Source organism: Camelus ferus, chromosome 15, assembly GCF_009834535.1.
Source record: "Camelus ferus isolate YT-003-E chromosome 15, BCGSAC_Cfer_1.0, whole genome shotgun sequence".
Classification (NCBI taxonomy): Eukaryota; Metazoa; Chordata; class Mammalia; order Artiodactyla; family Camelidae; genus Camelus; species Camelus ferus.
In genome coordinates, this window is record NC_045710.1 from 26420533 (window position 1) to 26441357 (window position 20825).

The 20825-nt window shown below is 41.5% G+C and overlaps 1 long non-coding RNA gene across 1 annotated transcript in view; it reads left to right on the plus strand.

Annotated features, from left to right (window-relative positions):
- Positions 1 to 20825, plus strand: part of LOC116668936 — a 291619-nt gene that overhangs the window by 61126 nt on the left and 209668 nt on the right. Inside the window, exon 2 of the long non-coding RNA XR_004326233.1 lies at positions 3736 to 3856. This is a non-coding gene — a long non-coding RNA (uncharacterized LOC116668936). The remainder of the gene's footprint in view (positions 1 to 3735; positions 3857 to 20825) is intronic.

Consider the following 20825-nt stretch of genomic DNA (forward strand, 5'->3'; position numbering starts at 1 on the left):
GGGGTGAATACCAGGAGGTGTCCTTCAATGAAGAGACCACAATGGAACAGCCTACCACACCAGTAATAATAGTAATAGTAATGATAGCTCTCACTTATTGAGCACTTACTGTGTCAATATGATTTCTCTTTTATCATCATGGTAATATTATCTGTGAGCTTGGTATCTTTATCATTTTACAGGAGAGGAAACGGAGGCTCAGAGGCTCTAGGTAACCTGATAAGATGACAAGAGTGAATTCAAACACTGGTCATTCTATTTCCAAAGTCCTAGTGTAATAGATAGAAGTGTAGTATGCATAAACATAATTTTTTTTAAAAAAAAGGAAAAGAATGTATTTTTAATGTAACAATGGATCTTGGAATTTGGAAGGGGAAAAGAAAGGTACTAGTCAGCGGCCTTCCATGCTGTGTGTTATAGTGTGTTTGGGGCCTTCCTGTCCCAAGACTGACTTTCTTACATTTGCAATCATTCTTTGTAATTCTGGCATTTTGAATGGAGAACATAGTAAACAAGATTGAGCGTAATTAGGCTAATCAAAATGCAAAAAGAATATAATGCAACTTTTCTTTTAATCAGCCTCTTGTTTTAATCCTTAGCAAAAAGAGCCAGTCTTTACCCTGGCTGTGTTTTCAGAAGTTCTCCTCTGAACCATTTGGGAAGCAGAGAGCTGGAGAAAGAAGAGGAGTGGAGAAAGCTAGACCCTATAATAATGCAGATTTCAAAACATAGCTTAGATTTTTGGAAAATCCCTTCATGAGCATGAAAAGTGCAACTTATGTTCAGATGCTTTTGCCAGCTGAAAACCACCATGACACTTGAGCGTGGTTTGCAAATGTTCCCTCCTTCCCGACCAGCCTCCAGGGCCGTGTTCCAGGCGATGAACACAGTGTTTGGCCTGTCTCAGGGCTGAGTGTATGAAGCATGGGCATTGTTGGGTGAGCCTGGTTGGGAAGGCAGTTCTTAAAAGCAAGGGAATCATGTGGAAAGATTAATGGAAACTTATATTAAAATATGATACCTCCAAAAATAATTCCTTGCAAGCAGTAAGAATTAAAGCATTGTGAAACAAACAGAGCTTTCACTATTAACCTCAGGGAAGAAAAAAAAGTGGCTAGCTCAGTGGAAAATATCGACTGTGATTTTTTTTTTTTTTTTTTTTTTGCCCTTTTCCATGCTAGATGGCACTAATTGATGGAAGGGCTTGCTTGGTTGTTTGAGGAGAGGGGAGCCCAGAGAGGAAGGGATAAAATCAGACCATATGATTTTTGATATATCATGGGGGGATCCTTACTTTATTTTCACCCCTGCGTCTGTCTCATTACTTCACTTTTATTTGGGTCTCAGAGGTAATTTTAATTTTTAGTAGATTGCTTGGCTTTTCTGAATGTAGACACTTGAAGGAAAAGCTGAGTAACAGGTCTACAGAATCATTGGGGTGGATGTTGACAGATCTGACTGACACTTGCATGGCATTTCCCAGTGTCCTTTTCCCACATCCTGCACTCTAGTGGCAGTAGTTTAATGCTACGAAGATCCTGGAAAATAAAAATAGCATTTCTTAACCGATTTCTTTCAAAGTGAAGTCCAAAGAGAAAGGAGTCATTTTATCTGAGCAAATAACAAATTCTTACAGAAGCTTGTAATCGCTGTCAACTCTCCCTCTCACCCCCCGCAAAAATAGACCTTGTGGTGTGAAATGAGGACAGCAGATGATTCATAGGTAAGTGAGTTTATAATTCATTTTAGAAATAAAGCTGAGCCTGTAAAGTACAGTCCAGGAAAAATAAGGAAGAATGAATAGCTTTAAGGGCACATCAGACTGCTTGGGCCAAAATAAAAATATTTGGTATAACTTAAAATAAGTCTATATTTATTTTTTGAAAGGTAATGTGCAATTAAAGTTCCCTCTGTCTTTGGAATGGTCACTTAAAAATAGTTTTGTAACATTCGTAAAGTGACTTCCAATTAATGGAGGGATTGTATACTTTGATCCCATCAACAATTCTGTGAAGAAGGCTTCTCATGTAATATTGACAGATGACAAAGCAGAGGCTGAGAGATTTTTTTCCCTTTCCAAAGGTCACATGGGTCATACATGATAGAACCAGGACTTGAACTTGGATGTTACGGCTCTAAAGTTCATTCTCTTTCCATTAGATTGTACTACATATCCCTCTACAAGGCTTTGTGACAGTGGTAGCCATGGGCCCGCTCACTTCTGATCTGGGTGGTGGAAAGAGTTTTGGATTTAGAATTAGGAGAGCTAAGTAGATTAGAGTCTCACCTGATATTACTTAGCTGAGTACTTGAAGCACATCACTAAAACACTCCACGGCTCAATTTTATCATCTGTAAGCTGAGGGGAGGTGCTTATCTACAGTGTTGTGAGAACAAAGATCATGAATGTAAAAATTCTTTGAAGATGGTCAAGTGTTCTACAGAAGTACACTATTATTATTTTTTAAGCACAGACTGTATCCAGCAGTAGGCTAGGAGCTATGAGGAATTTAGAAGGCTTTTTTTGTAGTCTGTCCTGACAACCTCTCCTTACTTCTTTCACATCCATTCTGGGAGCTTCATGCCCTCATCACATTGAACTTTTTAGATTTTCAATACATAACTTGCCTTTTCCTATCTCTGTGCCTTTACATATTCTGGTCTTCTGTCTGGAATGCCCTTCCTCTAGGAACTCTGATGCATCCTGCAGAGGCCTATTCCAACTCTCCTGGGTAGAGTTAAATTTTCCTCTTCTGGGCTCCTATACAGTGTGTTCACATCTCTATTATAGCACTTCCCACAGCATATTGTAATTCATCTGTGTGTATATATCTGCTTTTGCCCCTTCCTAAGCCATGAACTTCTCAAGGGCAAGTGTTGCCATTGTATTTAGTGTACCTGGCACATGAAGACACCCAAAGGCTTGCTTGCTGAGTGAACGATTAGAGGTGTAAGAATTACTACCCTGACTCACAGAAACATTACAACCCAATAGAGGGGCAAGACAGATAGACGTGGAATGCTAGCAAAGTACACAGGGTAATAGATTATATTATATGGTATGTACAGGCCCTCGGATGAATTCATGCACTGCTAAATAACCAGGGCAGATCAGTAAGTTCTGTGGTATTAGTTAATGATAGGAAATGAGTGAAGGTGGCAGTTGGGGGGACACACATTAAATCCACCAGAATTTCTTTAAGGAGGAAGTCCCATTGGTTTGGAAACCCCATTGTGTTAGACACAAAGTACTACTAAGTACTCAAGGGATTTGCTTCAGGGCAGAAGTGTTCTCCAGGAGGAAGGAGATCTATCTGAAGTCCCAGAGCAGTAAGGGAAGGGGAGAATGGAGGTGGGCTGAGGAAGATGGCTGAAGACCACAAGCCCAAAAGCTCTCTGTGAAAGTTGTCCAAATCCTGAAGAGCTTGTACTGAATAGATTTTTTAAAATGGAACCAATGGATGGACTTGAACCAGAGTGATTCCACATGAATCCTGGGGCAGAGAGGCAAAGAAAAGCAAGGCACAGGTGCTCTGAGGGTCCAAAGACATTGATTTGGGGTTTGGGCTAGGTTTAACCAAATCTCTAAGAAATGGAGCTGGGGGCTGAGGGATGAGACATTGACGTCCGGATGACAAAATCAAAATGGATTGTTCTCCCAAAGCAAACTACTGGCTGTGATTCTTCAGGAATCATTCACGTTAAAGCAAAGTGATACTTCAATTCTCCTTATAGGCATTCCTGTAGCCGCGGACCTTTTGACCCACGATCCATAAATGTCCATCTGTGGATCATGCTGAGGATAGAGGAAAAGTCTGCACCTGCTTGTGGCTAAGTGAGGAAGAACATCAATGATGTAAGTTGTTTATAACACTAAATTCATTTACCTTAAAGGATTGCGTTTATTTTAAAATCATATTCTTGTGAATCTTTTTGTTTAAAATGTCCTTTCTTTTTGAAATGATGCTTTCTTTTTGATGTCCTTACGTGGCAGAATTAAATTGTCCATCTCCTAAATTTCTTGGAAATTTCATTCATTTATAAAACCCCAAATTCTAGGAACCACCTTTCTTAATGTATAATTAAGTATAATTTCAATTAGCTCGTTTATCCTAAATGAAATGGAAGGAAGGAGACTTATTTTCAGCTCTGAAATCCACTATTGCTGGTCTTGGTTGGTGTTGTTTACGGCAATGCCTTTTGGGTCACATCATTCACAGCCTCTTCAAATTAAAATTTGTAAGTGGAGGAACTGCCACAGCCCCTCACCCCCACCCCAAAACTGTCTGCATATGAACAGGGTTTGGTTCTGTAATCAATATGCCATTTAACAAAGTAAATCTGGTGCCTAGTAAAAACAATGCCTTGCATTGTATGATTACAAAGCAGTGTTTATGTAATTATTACATATTTTAACTTACATAATTATGAAATGCATAATTATTATTACACTGCACAGTAATTGACCACAAATGGCACACATTTCATGTAAATGGCTACAATTCCTGTAACTTTTCATATCAAGGACCAACTTCTTGAGTGTGCAAGCTGTTTAGGCCCATAGGTCCCCTGCTCCAGAGAGCCTGTGTTTGGTTTAATGCTCTGATGTCACTGTCTTGAAATTGTTAATAACTTCTGAACAAGGGACCCCACGTTTTCCCTTTACACTCAGCCTGCAAATTATATAGTGGATCCTTTTTCATACCGTCCACTCTTGTAAGGAGTCAGGGCAGGCTGGGAGGTAGATATAGAAGGACTGTGCAGAGAGGAAGGAGAGAGTCTGTTCTCCACACTCTGAATCTCTTTAGCCAGCTCAGGAGTCCTTGCCTCCAGTCCAGCTGGGAGGGCTTGTCCTGTTATTCATAAGATCCTGGCCCTTTTCTTCCCCTAGGGGAAGAAGGAAGAGTTAACTTTTCAGAAAATAAGGAGCTTAACCTGTTGTAAAGGGAGAGGGCTGGGGATGTGTGTGAAAAGGAGGGACTGCTGATGAAGAGTGGGGAGAAATAGAAAAAATGCCTTTGGAGATTTGGAAACATGAGGTGATGTCAGAATTCAGTTGCAGCCCCTGAGCCCTTGGACACAGGATACAAGGGGGTCTGGAGAAGGCAGTACTCCAAAGGAAATCTTACTCAACATTTACTCCCTCTGGTATGGCCTCTGCCATAATCTGGAGGCAAGGCTTACCTGGCTTTAAGTCTTATTGAGGCTACGGTAGAAGGATGGGCAGAAGATTCTGGGCTGTTTGATTTTTTTTGCAGAAAGAATAAGTCCCCAGATATCTCCCCATGGCCTAAAATCCCATCCAACAGAGATCACTTAGGTTAATGCAGACCAGTCACCCTGGAGGGACTAAAAGGTGGTGTGGGGGTTCCTCTCCAGTCCCTTCTCTGGTATAACCCTTGTGCTGGTGGTGCCTGCAGCATGAGATGGGCTTTACTGGGGGAGGAGTAGAGAGAATAATTCACAGTGGTCAAGTGGCCAAGCAAAGGCCTTCAGTAAAACAGAAATACTTAATGGGATAAATTGTTAATTGTGAATATGGAATGCAACCTACCTAGCTCTCCCTCACTCTTCTATAACATCTTTGGTGAAGACGATACTGCTCCCGTATGGTTCTGTTAGTGAATTTCTTTGGGAACTCAAAAAAATACGAAGTACTGAATCCGAGTTGATTCAACATGAAAATAAAGATTGTTCACATGAGTCAGGAACAAGAAGACAGGTGAACCATAGGCAACTGGCCTCTGAGTTGGGTGGCCTCAGTGATAATCTGAGTTCTACCATGATGGTCCTGATGAGATCTTGAGAATAAGTCTGTGGCCTAGAGTGTAGTGGGGATAATGGGTGCCTTTATGAGCAGATGAAGCCTATGTGAACTGTGAACTTGTCAGCTTTGGGATTTGTCAACCTTGCTCAGGCTCTTTCTAAAATTTTTGCGCTTGTTAGGGTGATGGTTTGCTTAACTCATATAGTAGACTTCAGACATCATGAAAAATAGTACTTTTATTGTTAGTTATGTTGCTTTGTAAATTCTTTAAGTTTCTTATTTTTTCTTTTTCTCTCTTTCTCTCTTTCTCCCTTTTTCCCTCTTTTCTTTTTATTCTTCCACATTCTTCGTAAGTCCACTTAAAGCTTTACCAATGCTAGGATGTTAAGTTAAGACAGAGGGTATGTTGCCTGGAGCCACAGGCCAGAACATTGGGCAGGCATGTGGGAAAGAAATATTTTGGCAGCAATATAGCTTAGGAAGCCAATATTTTTTGCCATAAGTTACAGTAAATATTTACAAATTCAATCTCATGTGGGTGTTCAGATTTTGAGTGAAAAGCAATCTCATGCACTGATATTTATTTTGAATATGTTCCCCTCTTTTCAGTAACCATGACTAATTCCCCTTTTCACAGAGAGTAGAGAGCAAGTCAGCTCTCAGTTTAAACACACGCGCACACACACACACACACACGCACACACACACACACCAATTTACTATGCACATTCTGGCAGCAGGCATAGTTAGAATGTAGGAGTAAGAAAACAAATGCAACTCCTAAAATCATAGCACCAATTAATAGATAAACTAAGCACTGTTGTTAAAGAGGCTCAGTCACAAGTCCACTGATTGTTACTCTGGCTTTCCCCAGGAAGGCAAATAATCGGTAAAGTCTGAGTGTGATGCAAATGAACTGAAGCTAATAAAGACATTTATTGAGTATTGTTGATGCTGTGAGAGATGTGAGAATAATATGATAAGATCCTTGCCTTCAAGGAACTTAACATTTGTAAAGAAGATACATCCACAATGCAAATTTAAGTGACCATAAACGATGTCAATGACACTTGAAGATAGCAACAGAAGAGAGATAGGGATGATGAATTTATAAGTGAAATGTATGGAGTTGTCTCAGAGAGGTAAGAGATTATTGGGGGCTAGCAGGAAAGGAAAATCTCTCTGGAGGAGGTAGAATTTGAGTATTGGAAAAGGGCATTGCAGGCAGCAGAAGCCATGAGCAGAATCACAGTGGTGGTGAGAGATTTGTGTGCACAAGAGTGAAATGAGTCTGGCCAAAAGAAGTTTTGGGATGTTGAATAATTGGAGATAGCCAGTGTGTTGGATTACCGAGGGCCTTGACCTTCGGCTTTAGGAGAGTCACTATGCACCATGAAAGCCTTGCTCTGACATGGTAATCTTCTCTGAAACTACCTTCCCCTCCAAACCATCTTAGCCTTCTATCCCTTTCTTCTTTTATGTTGAAGCCAAGAGTCCATTCTTATTGGCTAGGCCTGCCCTTCCTTGCTCCAGTGGTCCAAGTCTGACATAAGTTTAGGATGGCAGGTGAGTGTCCAGGCCTTGTGGAAACTCCTTAAATTTCATTACTATTTCAACTTAAGCAGGGCTGGTTTTGAAAATGGAGTGGTGAAGTCTTCTAGCCTTTAGATGTGTGGAAACTCCTGTGTGCACAGTGGAAACAGAGGGCTTCTCATATCTACTACTCCCAGAACCCACTCGGTCCCCAACCCTAAAGCCTGAGAAATAGGTACAAAACTGAGAATTTGTTCAAAGGACAAGTATTGCATAAAGATTCATTTCAATCCCTGAGCAAGGCTTTATGAATACAGACCTGATAATGCATTATTGTAAGAACATGAAAAGCACAGACTTTGTGGTGATGCCTTTAGAGCTAAGTAATTCTGGAGAGTAATTATGAAGCAGGAGAATGATTATACAAACTGCAGACTAAACATTTAAGCCCTGTGTGTGGGGGGCCAGCTGACAAGTGAAGGTAATTAATAGGCAGTTACAACATGGAGGATTCCGGAAAATAGAGTTTTGTCGTCTGAAATTCAGAGTCTCTGACAGAGGAATATTAGTAAGATGAATGTAGTTGGATCAAGTAATCTTGAGAGGAAGGGCATTCTCAAATCATTTTTGGAAAAAAAATCCCTGGTGGTGTTTGTTTCCCTCTGTCCCTTTATGAAAGAGCGTTCTTCTTGTGTATTACGGTTGGCAAGCATGTGGGTAAAAGAGATGTCACAAGCAGCTGCTACAGCTGTACAAGCAAGCCGCTGGGAGGATCAGACTCTTGTTAGTTTTTATGAAGTTAGGTGTCTGGTCTCTGTTTCTTTGCCTTCCAAAGACACTTCCTGGCAGAAAGTTACAAACAGTGCTTAACAGAAAACCCCAGGCAACATCTGCTCTGTAGCTTGGCAGGCTACAGTTGGTCCCAAGCATGGCTTGCTAATTTTCTGTGTCAGGTGTGTCTGTGGTGGTGATGGGTCTCAGCCAAATAGGACCCTCTAATCGCTGCTCCCTTCTCCTGCCCCAGATGCATTGATTACTAGAAGGTGTGACAGGGATTATTCCTGCCTTCCTTTGGGTCACAGGGGAAAAGAAAGGAGCATAATGGGCTTTTTGGACAGCTAGGAGCCCAGTTCCCATGAGGCTGACCTTTGATGACCTCCACCTTCTTCTATATTCTTTTGGGACCCTTTCCTCCATACCACTCTTATCCTCACTTGCTGACAGATCCCTTTTTCCTACTCTCTCAATGTTCAGTCTGATCTTCCTTTGGAACACCACCAAAGTCTTCTTTCCTTTTACTGTATACCCACCTTCCAAAATGATCCCTTTCCCCACCTTTTCATAATGTCCATTCCCTCAGGGCTAACCTCAGAAGAATAAACTGATTGATTAATTCATACGAATATATGAGTGCTTGGAGGGTTATAAAATTCAGATGGTTATTCATTAGAGAAAACCTTTTAAAGCCAAGTGGTTAAGAATATTTTATATTCTGCTCATCCCTGTAAAGCAGATACTCATACGATCTCAATTTAACAGATTGGGGCTCAATAAACATAAGCAACCTACTTATATAAATAATCAAGGCAGGGCTTGAACCCAGAATTCTCATTCCAAGAGGACTTACTCATTCCCTTACACTCTGCTGCCTAAATAGCTGGTGAAAATGTTTTTAGACAGTTGATTCTTCTCAACTTTTAGGACAACGAATAGGTTAATCTCCTAAGAGTTAGCAATTTGCTAAGGGGGTACAGTGAACTGAGTTGTGTCTCCACCAAATAAATTCGTATGTTGAAGCCCTAGCACCCAAAAGGAAGACATTTGGAGACAGGGCCTTTTGGGGAGATAATTGCATGTAAATGAGGTATGAGGGTGGGGTTCTCATGGTGGAATTAGTGCTGTTATAGGAAGAGACACCAGACAGCTTGCTTTCTTTTTCTCTTGGCCATGTAAGGACATAGCAAGGAGGCAAGCCAGGAAGTATTCTCATCAGAACTCGACTGTACTGGCACCCTGATCTCAGGCTTCCAGCCTCCAGAACTATGAAAAAATAAATTTCTGTTGTTTAAATCACCCAGTCTGTGGTATTTTGTTATGGCAGCCCAAGTTGACTAATACAGGAGAATGCAGAGAGAACTAGGACCGTTGTGCCAGTGTGTAGCCATCTCTGTTTCCTTATCAAATGCCCACGTGATGAATCCCAAGAAACCAGGAAAGAACTAGGAAAAAAACAAAAACAAAAAACTGAAGGAAAAAACCCCAGGAAATTCTGCTGCTGCATTTTAATTAAGTTTTCTTAAAAGTATGTTTTGTTATGAAACCCTGAGTATAAGCCACTTGCTACAAGATAATCCGTAATTTCTCTTAGCCTAGTGATATCAGCTTGGAGTTTTCCCCTCCCCCGCCTTTCCTAATTGGACAAAATGTTCCCAATTGTATTAGTTATAAAAAAAAAATACAAAAGCCATGCACAGTCATTTAAAATAATTCTCTTCTTGACTTGGTTGGTTCCATCTGGTCTTCCAAATGAAAGAAATGCCCTTGAATGAGCTTTATTCTCTGCAAGTTACTTTTTATGATGCCAAAGCCACACATCTGGTGAGTGGCAGATGGGAAAGTTTCCCCCTGGGATAAGCCCAGTGGGGATGATTCACATCACCCAAGGGTGATGTCATAGTCGAAGATCAACTGAAACTTGCTTAGGCAGAGGAATTTGCTGTCTCTCACAACCAAACCACAAGAGGATAGGGGTGCAGCTGGCTTTAGGGGTAAAGGGATTGAGGACTCAACCATAATAAGCCTCCATCCTTCCATCCCTGGACTCTTCTATTCTCTACTTATTGCTTCCATTCTGTCTGAGAAATGTCCTCCTGACAGCTGGAAATAAGACCAGCAGGAGCAACAAACCCACGCAGCTCATAGCCTGGGTCCAGTACTCACTCCCAAAACCAGCTGACATTGATGATAGCTATTTTAAACCACATAAATGGAATGGAGGAAGAGATTATCTCCCAAAGATAAGAAATGCTATTCATAAAAGAAGTGCAGAAAGGAGCTAGGTAAATTCCAAATAAATGATACTATAAAATGGTAATGGGAGTCACAAATAAATGATAGTAAAGCTGATTTTTAATGCATTACATGTATTCTTGAAATATAATTTTCAGAGAAAAATTTGATTTGTAGCATCTAAAATTCCCATTATTTTATATTATTGAAGTAGAAATATGAATGAACAGAAAATTTTTAAATACATAATAAACCCACACTTTATTTATTTATTTGACTCACACATTTTAAAGACAGTGATAGTTTTCAGATGGAAAATGACTCTAAAAAGAACTTTTGAAAAATAATGATAATGCGGAAGAACTGAAGTAATGAAATATGTTTTCACCTATCATTTTTTCTTAAGTATGTGCAATGTAACTGTAAAATAATGGGACAAAAAAAGTGGCAGGCACACAAGAACCCTAAGCCAACAAGTTTAAAATATAGTCATTTTGTTGGTATGACAGCTAATATTTATTGAATGTTTATTAAGTGTGGGTTACTGTTATAAAACTTTTATTGGCATTATCTGAATTAATACTCAAAACAAGTAGTTGTCAAAGTAACACTAATGGGCCAAATCCAGCCCACTGCCTGTTTTGGTCTAGAGTTTTCCTGGAACAACAGCAGCGCCCAGTCATTTATGCATTGTCTATGGCTCCTTTCATGCTAATGTAGAATCGAGTAGTTATAACAAAGACTATAAGGACTGCCTAAAGAATCTGTTAGCTGATCCTTGTAAAACAGTCCTCTGAAGTAATTACCATTATCCCCACTTGATGCCCAGGTCACAGTACTTGGTATTATCAAGGTGGTGATTCAAAGCTGGGTTGTCTGAATATAAAGTCTGTAATCTTTTTATGTATTTTGCACAGCAGATAGCACAGTTCCTGGGGCCAGAATATTTGGGTTCAAGTCAGCCTCTACCACCTAGTAGCTGCGTGTTGGACATCTTGCTTCGCTGCCCTATGTCTCAGATTTCTCCACAGATTTCCAGCTGGTGGCAGACGCTGCTAGTCATCCTGGGCATCAGCACAGCCCCTGGACCCCGTGTATCTGTCCCAGCCCTGCATTGCAGGGCTTCACACTCTTTGGAATGACTTCCTCCATTTTCCAAAGTTCCCCTCAGATACCCGGGAACAACTACCCAGGGTATCAGTGTTATCTGGGCAGGGACCTGGGACCAGTATCCTTGTGGACCCTGGTCCTCATTTCTCCCCTTTGGGGTGTTTTTTGGTCTCTACTCCCCATCTACCACGATGGCCAGACCATATGCCCCAAGGGACTCCAGGCTTCATTTCTTTGGGATCATTCTGGGGCCCCTGGCCTGGCCCTGATTTTAGAAGGGTGACCTGGAAAGCAGTTGCTCCCCAGGATAGCCCTGTCTTCACTAGTGAGATTTTGTGAGATTGAGCTACCATACAAGTGCAGATACACTGATTTTGATGACTCCCACAGAGGAGACATAAGTTCATGGCTATGGGGTACCCATTGCTCACTGCCCACCCTTGGGCTACCACATTTGTCAGCTCTTAACCCTCCATGTTCCAATATATGGTAGCCTCTGGTCTGTGGCCCCCTAGGGAAGCAGTAGTGGCATCATACATCCTTTCCTTTGTGTACCTCCCATCCCTGGCACCAGGTTGGTCAAATCCCCCTCCAGAGATCTGTGACATTCTCCTCAGGCAGCTTTCGAGCTGTTGCTCTGCCATACCTGTAGACCCTTCTAATTGACACCCTCTCTAGGCTCCAAATATGTGTTGACATTGAACTTCATTTTTAAGCCTCATTAGTGAGAGATGAACATTCCTCGGACAAATAGGAGCACTTATCTTTGTCTCCTCCCAGCCTTTTCCCTCCCCTCCCCCTGGTGGTGGTCTGTGGAAGGCAGAGGTGCTGCCAATGTTGGAAGAAATCACATTCTAGGAATCAGCGATTCCCCAAAGGAGTTCAAGAGAAGATATGGTCAGAAAATGTGCTGGCCTAGGTTTATTCTAGAAAATTTCAAACAGTGAATTTAACATGATCAGAAAGTAAATTAACATTCATAGTTTCCTCTATACTCTGGGTAAAGCTTGCCTTTGTGGTCACCATCCACAAAGCCAGGAACAACCTTTGAGAGAGTCACTGGAAGCTAGGATTCACAGGTGGCAGGATGGGTGACGTAACCAGCATTAAATACCTAAATAATATTAGGGAAATGTAGAGGCAAGCAGATCTATGTTGTTTCAGTACAAACATGTTCTGAAGAGCCATGATGTTGTGAGTAATAACGGCACTATTAGCCTCTTTTCCCAGGGGGAATGGTGAAATTAACATATCTAACAATAAAGAACACAGAGAGTTGTAAAAAGATTATAAGTCAATAAAAAATGTTAAAAAAAAAAAAAAAAGAACACAGATTGTTCTGGCACTTGCGCCGGAAGTGATGGTGCCTAGGCACTGTAAATAATCTTCACTCACACCCATTGGACAATAAACAGATGAGAAAATGCCTCTTTTCTACTTATTGTTCTACATTTCCACCAATAAATCATTATACCTCACGCAGGGTCATGAATTTTGTAAAACATTTAAAAAGTCAAATTGCAGGGACCCTGCAAAAAGTCTTTGCCTAGGGATACACGCCCTAAGGACAGTCCTCCTTGGGGTCATCTTATTTTCTTTGCTATTAAGGCACTCTTGCTTTTGTTTGTAGTTTCTCCTATCTCTTTTCAGGCTTTTCCTATGTGATTTCTATTTAGGTTGATCTTTCTTTGTTGTCTCCTTTTCAAAAATCAGCTTATGCTTTGTAACATTGTACACCCCTCAACTTCTCTTCAAGTACATAATACTGCCACCCTTTATCTTTGTCTCTTTGATCATGGCCTGTCTTACTCAGTCTGTCAGTCATTGCCTTTCTGTGTCACGCCCGCGTGCACACACACACACACACACACACACACACACACTCTCTGTCTCTCTCTGCATACACAACACACCATGAATATGCACACACAACTGACTGAATGTATTGTTTTAATGTATAGGCATTATGTTTACATAGAATTTGTCCTTTGCTTTAGAAACTATGAAACTCACGAAACAAAGAGCCTCATATTTGATGCAGGAAGGAGAGTCCAGGATTACTTACCCTCATTCTCGTATCTGGCATCTGGACAGTTAGGTCATCGTATGCTGAGAATGCCAAGATGCCCAGAATGGCACAAGTGGGGATTCTTTTAGATGCCCTGCTGTGTGCTCCTGTCTGTGATTAGAGCTTAGCTCTTTCAATCTTAACTTGCCTGTGGATCAAATGTCCTCTAACTTGTGACAGCTGCAGTGTTGGATGAGATAATGGAGTGTTATGTGTCATTCAAAGACTATGGGTACATTTTCACTATAGAAAGCTACTAAACTAAAATCACATTTTATATCATTTAGAAATGTCTGCATCGCCAAGATCTGTTTTTGCTTTCTACTAGGAGACAATATAGTCAATTTTCACATGTTGTTTCTCTTCGTTATTACAATTTATGTCTTTATTCCTGACACGATTTGGCTGTTCTAGAAATAGCCAATGCCACCAATTAGGACATAAAATCAGTTACTGCTGACTTCCTGTTCTATTATGTGTTTATGCAGCAGCAGGGTAGGGCATTTGAAATGCATTTGCTTGAGCACATTTAGATAATGTATGGTAAAGGTGACAGGCTTTTTTCTTTTTTGCCATCTTGTACATTAGCATCTCTTAAGTGGCAGCTTAAAAACTTCATAAAGCACTAACGTTGATTAAAAATGTTTGTTTAGGCTTGTTCAGGACTCTGAGTGCTTATAGGCTCCAAATCACATTCTTGTCCTTCTTTAAACCAACAGCATTTAAAAGCTTGCTGTAATGGCTCTGTCTTATTGTAGCAAACAATAAATTTCTATAAGGCTATGTTCTTCTATGAGGTAAATAATGAAAATGTATAAATATATAAAACAATCCAGATCCATGGAAACATTTGCAAGTATATATTTTAAAAAAGGTTTCAATCCTATTAGTCTCTATATCCTTTGAATATGTTGGGAAAATGCATTCTACCTTGTTTTCTTTTCCTCAAAATTGCTTTTCAGAATTTACGGCATTTTTCTCATCCAGTTAAGGCTCCTGAGAAATCTTAACTTCTTGTGACTTTATAGATTCTTGTGACTTTATAGCTGTGGACTAATGAAAAAAAATTCTTCTGATAAACATAAATTGTAGGGTCTACTTTTTATCCACTTATTCATTCTTTCATTTAATAGGATTGAAACCTTTTAAAAAATCCACCACCAACAAAATGAAACAGAAGACATTGGCAGGGGTCACACTGAAGACAGGGAAATCGTTAGGAATTTGTTGCTGTAATAGAAGCAAGGAATGACGAGGATCTGAAAGTCAGTGGCAGTGGGAAAAAAAGAGGCTGGATATGAGGACTTTAAGAGGGTGGAAGGAGAGGTTGTGGTGGGGAGTCAATTCCTAGGTTTTGTCTTGGAGAGCTGGCTGGCTGGATGGTGGTGTCTCACTAGGAGAGGAGGAGGAGAGTGGAAGCATATTACTGGTGATGGTGAGCTCTGTTTGGAATATGGTGAATTGGGGGTTCCCGCAGGACGAACAAGTAGAAGTGTGCAGTCCTTGGTTGCATATTCAGGTATGAAGCCCAGGAGTTAGAATTTGGGCAGGAAACATAGATCTGGGAATCCTCAGTACATCTCTGGTAGTTGAAGCTATGCAACCAAACTGAGGGGCCAAGAGGAGGACAAGGATGACCCCTGGGTACACAATAGCGACAGGGCACGTAGGGGAAGAGGAACCAGGAGGGACCCGGGTGGGGTAGTCAGGGAGGAAGGAGGGTGTGAGAGAACAAGCAGTGCCCAGGGGAGTCAAATGCTACAGAGAAGGAAGCGGGATGGGACAGGAGACACCTGCGACTTTAGGAACGGAGAGTTCATTTGGACTCTGTTGAGTATAGCTTCAGTGGAGTGAGTGGTGTTGGAAGCCAGAGGACCGTGGCTCAGGGACCACGAGTTGAGGGACCGGGGACATGCTTGTCATCTACTCTCTCAAGGTCATGAGATGAGTCAAGGGTTCAAGGAGAGCTGTTTGGCTTCCCAGGGAAGAGACTTGAGTACAGTCTGTGTCCAAGTTCTCCAGGAGTCCACAGCACTGCAGACAGTTTTGGGCATGGATGGTCAGAGTCAGTCTCAGTTCTGCTCCTCCTGTTGGACGGAAGATATTTGTTGTTTAGATCTCTTTCCCAACTAACCAGATGTCTCCTGGGCCTCCCAGGCTCCTTGTCCTGGGTGCTATCTATCCACTGTCACTGGTGAGGGCCTCACTGTGCCCATGCTGCCTGCCCCTGACATCTGGCAGTCAGGCCTCACCTGTGCCATGTTTGGTATCCCCTCTAGAATCACATTTTCTCTTCACCACATGTGAGTCTCAAGACTCTAAGTCCTGTGAAGAGCCCAGTGTGGTCCCATAGGTAGCCAGGGGGCCAGTATGACAACTGGTACTCTGGAGTGGGAGTTCCCACAACCCAACTCTTGGGTGTCAGATGCTTTATAAGGGTGCAGCTGGGGCAGGTGGAGGTGGGGTCTGCATGAGCTGAAGCAACCCTCTCGTACCCGAGAGTGTCTTCAGATGTCTCCATTTCCTTTGTGAGCCATGAGGTGGGAAGGACCACCCTGCAGGGCTCCACCTCTGGCACACTGGCCATCTCCTGTCCTTGCCAGTCAGCTTCCTGAAGGGTATTTACTGTGCCCCTCGCATCACTCCTGGGTCTCAGTGAACCCTCTTGCTTCTTCTTTGATTTGCCCTTGCATACTGGGAAGGCCTATTTTTTTTAATTGAAGTGTAGCTGGTTTACAATGTTGTATTAATTTCTGGTGTATAGCTTAGTGAGGAAGTTATACATATATATATTCTTTTTCATTATAGATTATTACAAAATATTGACTATAGCTCCCTGTGCTATCCAGTAGGATCTTGTTTATTTTATATATAGTAGTTTGTATCTGCTGTTCTCAAACTTCTAATTTATCACTCCCCCCCCACCTTTCCCTTTGGTAACCATAAGTTTGTTTTCTATGTTTGTGAGTCTGCTTCTGTTTTGTAAATAAGTTCATTTGTATCAGTTTTTTAGTGATACTGTATTTATCTTTCTGTGTCTGACTTCACTTAGTATGATAATGTCTAGGTTCATCCATGTTGCTGCAAATGGCATTATTTCATTCATTTTTATGGCTGAGTAGTATTCCATTATATATATATATATCTCACATCTTCTTTATCCAGCTATCTGTCAATGGACATTTAGGTTGCTTCCATGTCTTGGCTATTATAAATAGTGCTGCTGTGAACACTGGGGTACATGTATCTTTTTGAATTAGAGTTTTCTCTAGGAGTGGGATTGCTGGATCATCTGGTAACTATTTTTAGTTTTTTGAGGAATCTCTATACTGTTTTTCATAGTGGCTGCATCAAATTACATTTCTACCAACAGTGTAGGAGGGTTCCCTTTTCTCCACAGCTTCTCTAGCATTTATTGTTTGTGGACTTTTTAATGATGGCCATTCCACCTGGTAATACCTCACTGTAGTTTTGATTTGTATTTCTCTGATATTTAGTGATGTTGAACATCTTTTCATTGCCTATTGGCCAGTCTATATGTCTTCTTTGGAGAAATGTCTGTTTAGGTCTTCTGCCCATTTTTTGATTGGGTTGTTTGTTTTTTTCATTATTAAGTTGTATGAGCTGTTTGTACATTCTGGAAGTTAAGCCCTAGTCAGTTGCATCATTTGCAAATATTTTCTCTCAGTCCATAGGTTGTCTTTTTGTTTTGTTTATAGTTTCTTTTGCTATGCAAAAGCTTACAAGTTCGATTAGGTCCCATGGGAAGACCTTTTTAACTTTGCTGGGCATTTGTGTGGAAAGGAACCCTTCTGAGGCAAAGAGCTACTGAGGAATTATCTTCCTAGCAATCACTCAAAGCCCCTCTGCTGTCTTCTCCACTTCCCTTTTGTTGTTATCTGAATGACAGGGATAATCTGGCCCCTGCCCACATCAAATGCTATCTGGGGCTGGAAATAAGCCTCACAACGTGTTTGAAATCCTTTCTTTCCCTCCATCTCTCCCAGGTCTGCCCACCATGCACACACTTAACTTGTGTTACACCAGCAGCATTCAATTGTGAGTGACAGTGACCCTCCTGAAGGTAGCTGACTTGGCCCCCATGGGCCAAGACATCACACCTGTGTCTGATTAGACACTGCGTTACCCCATTTGAACATGTGGCCCATGAAAGCAGCTTCTCTTGTGCACTTGTAGGGTGTGCTTTCTGGAACTGTTAATGCAGGACTGGAGTTTGCTCCTGCTAATCTCCTGCCTAGAATGTTTTCCCCTTCTTCGCCACCAGCTAGAGCACCACTGAATCAGTGTAAATTCTTCATCTTAGTAGGGAGACTGATGTCCAGGGAGGTGGGGGTCATCCTGACTTTATCTCCTTGAAGAACCTCACTCTTAAAGGGGGTCTTCTTTGTTAACAGCTTGGGCTGCCATAACAAAATACCACATAATGTATGGTTTAAACCACAGAAATTTATTTTCTCAGTTCTGAGGGTGCCAGTGAAGCTGGTTTCTCCTGAGGTTTCTCTCCTTGGCTTGCAGATGGCACCCTCTTGCTGTGTCCTCACATGGCCTTTTTTCTGTGTATGTGTATGGAGAGAGAGGTTGGGGTAGGGGAGAGAGAGAGGGAGGGAGAGAAAGGAGGTGAGGGGAGGGGAGGGAAGGAGAGAGGGAGAGAGTTTTCTCTCATCCTCTTCTAAGTCCACAAATCCTATTGGATTAGGGTCCACTTTGTGACCTCATTTAACCTTAATTACCTCTTTAAAGGTGCCATCTCCAAATACAGTCACATGGTGGAGGAGGGTGTTAGGGCTTCAACATATGCATTTTAGGGCATCACAATTCAGCCCATAATATTCTCTGCTTTTAACATACTCCATTTGTCTTCATTCTCTCCAGTGCTTGGGTATTACATTAGTTTCCTATGACTGCTTTAACAAACTACTGAAAACTTGGTGGCTTAAAACAACAGTAATTTATTCTCTCACAGATCTACAGAACAGAAATCCAAAATCAGCATCACTGGGCTGAAATCAAGCTGTCAGCAGGACTGCACTCCCTCCAGAAGCTCTGAGCTCTAAGGCAGAACCTGTTCCTTCCCTCTTCCAGCTTTTGGTGCCTCATAGCATTCCCTAACTTGTGGCCACATCTCTGCCCCTGTGGTCACTTTGTTTCTGCGTCTTCTGTGTATCAAATTTTCCTTGACCTCTCTCTCATAAGGACAATTGAGATTGCATTTAGGAACCATCTGGATAATCCAGGATAATTGCCCATTTCAAGATTCTTAACTTAATCAATCTGTAAAGATTCTTTTTCCAAATAAGGTAACATTTTCAGATACCAGGACTAGGACCTGGTATCTTTGTGGGTCATTATTCCGCCTACCACAGGTATATTGTTCATAAACTGTCATTCAGTGTTTTAATAAGTGGAGTCAGCCTGTGAGGGGAGGCCTTGCTAAAAGGGCAAGAGTCCCAATGATTCCTTTCTCAGGCATGTCCAGGCAGGATCACACACCCTCAAACCATCCTCCAGCCATCTGGCTTTGTCCTCTGCCATGGCCTTCTCCTAGGACCCGAAGAGGGTGCTTTAGGCTGGGAAGCTGAGGTGTCTCCCTGGGGGGGGAATGCTTGGATGATCGGGGTGGGAAAAAAGGAATGTATCTTCTATGCATTCCTATTTCATGGCTGGTTAGAGGAGTAGCATCTCACTCCTGGAAGCCGTTTCACTTGGCAATATTTTGTTTCCTTCTGGTTAGAGCAATCTTCAGGTTGGGGTCTTGGGTAGTAAGACTCAGTTTCCCCTCTCTTACACAACAGGGTCTGTCCCTCTTCTGTGTTCTGTCATGATACAGTTTTTTTCTCTGGATTGCCTAAAGCACCTGATCAATTTTCAATGTGCTTATGAAGTCCAGAGAGCCAACTATGTTGAAAATTAGCAATTTTAATCACCGGTGAAGGCATCACTTCTTTTTTTTTAAAGAAGGGAGTTACTGCAGAGTGAATCTTCACAAACAGTGCTTTATTTGGTCACAGGAACCATGGTCCACTTTGAGGATGGAACTTTAGTGGATACTAATCTAATATCTAAGATTGTGTTCATCTGCTCTTCCTTCTTGCCATTTATGGTGAAAAATATGAGGCTAGAGCATGCAAATGTTTTGCTTCTTTTTTCAGATCACATCCCAGTTCATTTTCTTGCAATGAGAGGAGGGGTTATAAGATAATTAGCAATGTTCTTCCCCCACTTTTAACAACGTCTCTGCTTACTTTATAGAGATATTTCTGAATGTTACTGCTTACTCTGAAAAATTCAATATGTAATTTTAGTGCTGTTTCAGGCTTTTCAAAGTTTCATGTGTTTCTGGGGCATTGCTAATAGTTTACCTTAGAATGCAGAAAAACTACTGTAAAGGATACTTCAGTATTAAAGCATAATCTTCTCTAGGAAACCACATCACTCAAATGCCATTATTAAAGGCTGGGGTAGGGGGAGGCAGAGGGAAGGTTAGACAGTGATTTAGAAATATCAACATTTGGCATCAAGGCATTAATGCCTTTATACCTGGTGGCCTGTAGGGTGAATGGAACCATGTCAGTCACTGAGAGCTTTATATTAATCTTCTCCTGCACTATCTAATTTATGTTGATTCAAAATTAGATTTAATTGCAATGTTCACATTTACTCCTCCAGGACCAGAAACACTAACCAATAATAACCTTTATAATCTCCTCTGGTGAAGGCCACATTTGGTAACAGGTAAATCTTTTGGAAAAGCCTGTCTCCCTACCTCCCTCTTTTTTGGGATCCCAGGCAAAATAATGCATTCCATGAACTCACTCTTCATGTTTTTTGGGGTCTCGCTTACTCTCTGTGTCTCCCTTGCCCTAGTCCAGTTGCTAGAGACGTGTGCTCCTAGGATAGACATCTGTTCAGTGAGTTCACATCCTGTTGTTGATGGCTCTAAGATGCTGATATTCCTGGGGGTATTTTAAGGGGACTCCATGCCTAGTATAATGCCTTATCCAAAGGAACCCATATCCATTGGTAGATGTTCCAACCCTGGGGCAGCTACATAGAGGAGAAATCATTTTGAGCAATTTTATCTTTCTAGGATCACTCATGTTCTGTCTATTTCACTTATAAACAAGGCTGGTCATGGGTATGGGGACATCCTTTGGGGATTTTATACACATTTCTTGCGACTCCTATTAAAGATGGAATTTTCCATGGAAGCAGTACCTCAAGGGTCTCTTTGTTCCAGACCCAAACGTAATGGAAGGATCTTTCCACTTCTCACTGTGGGTATTTGCAGTGTAAATGTTGGTGACTTGGCACTGTGCT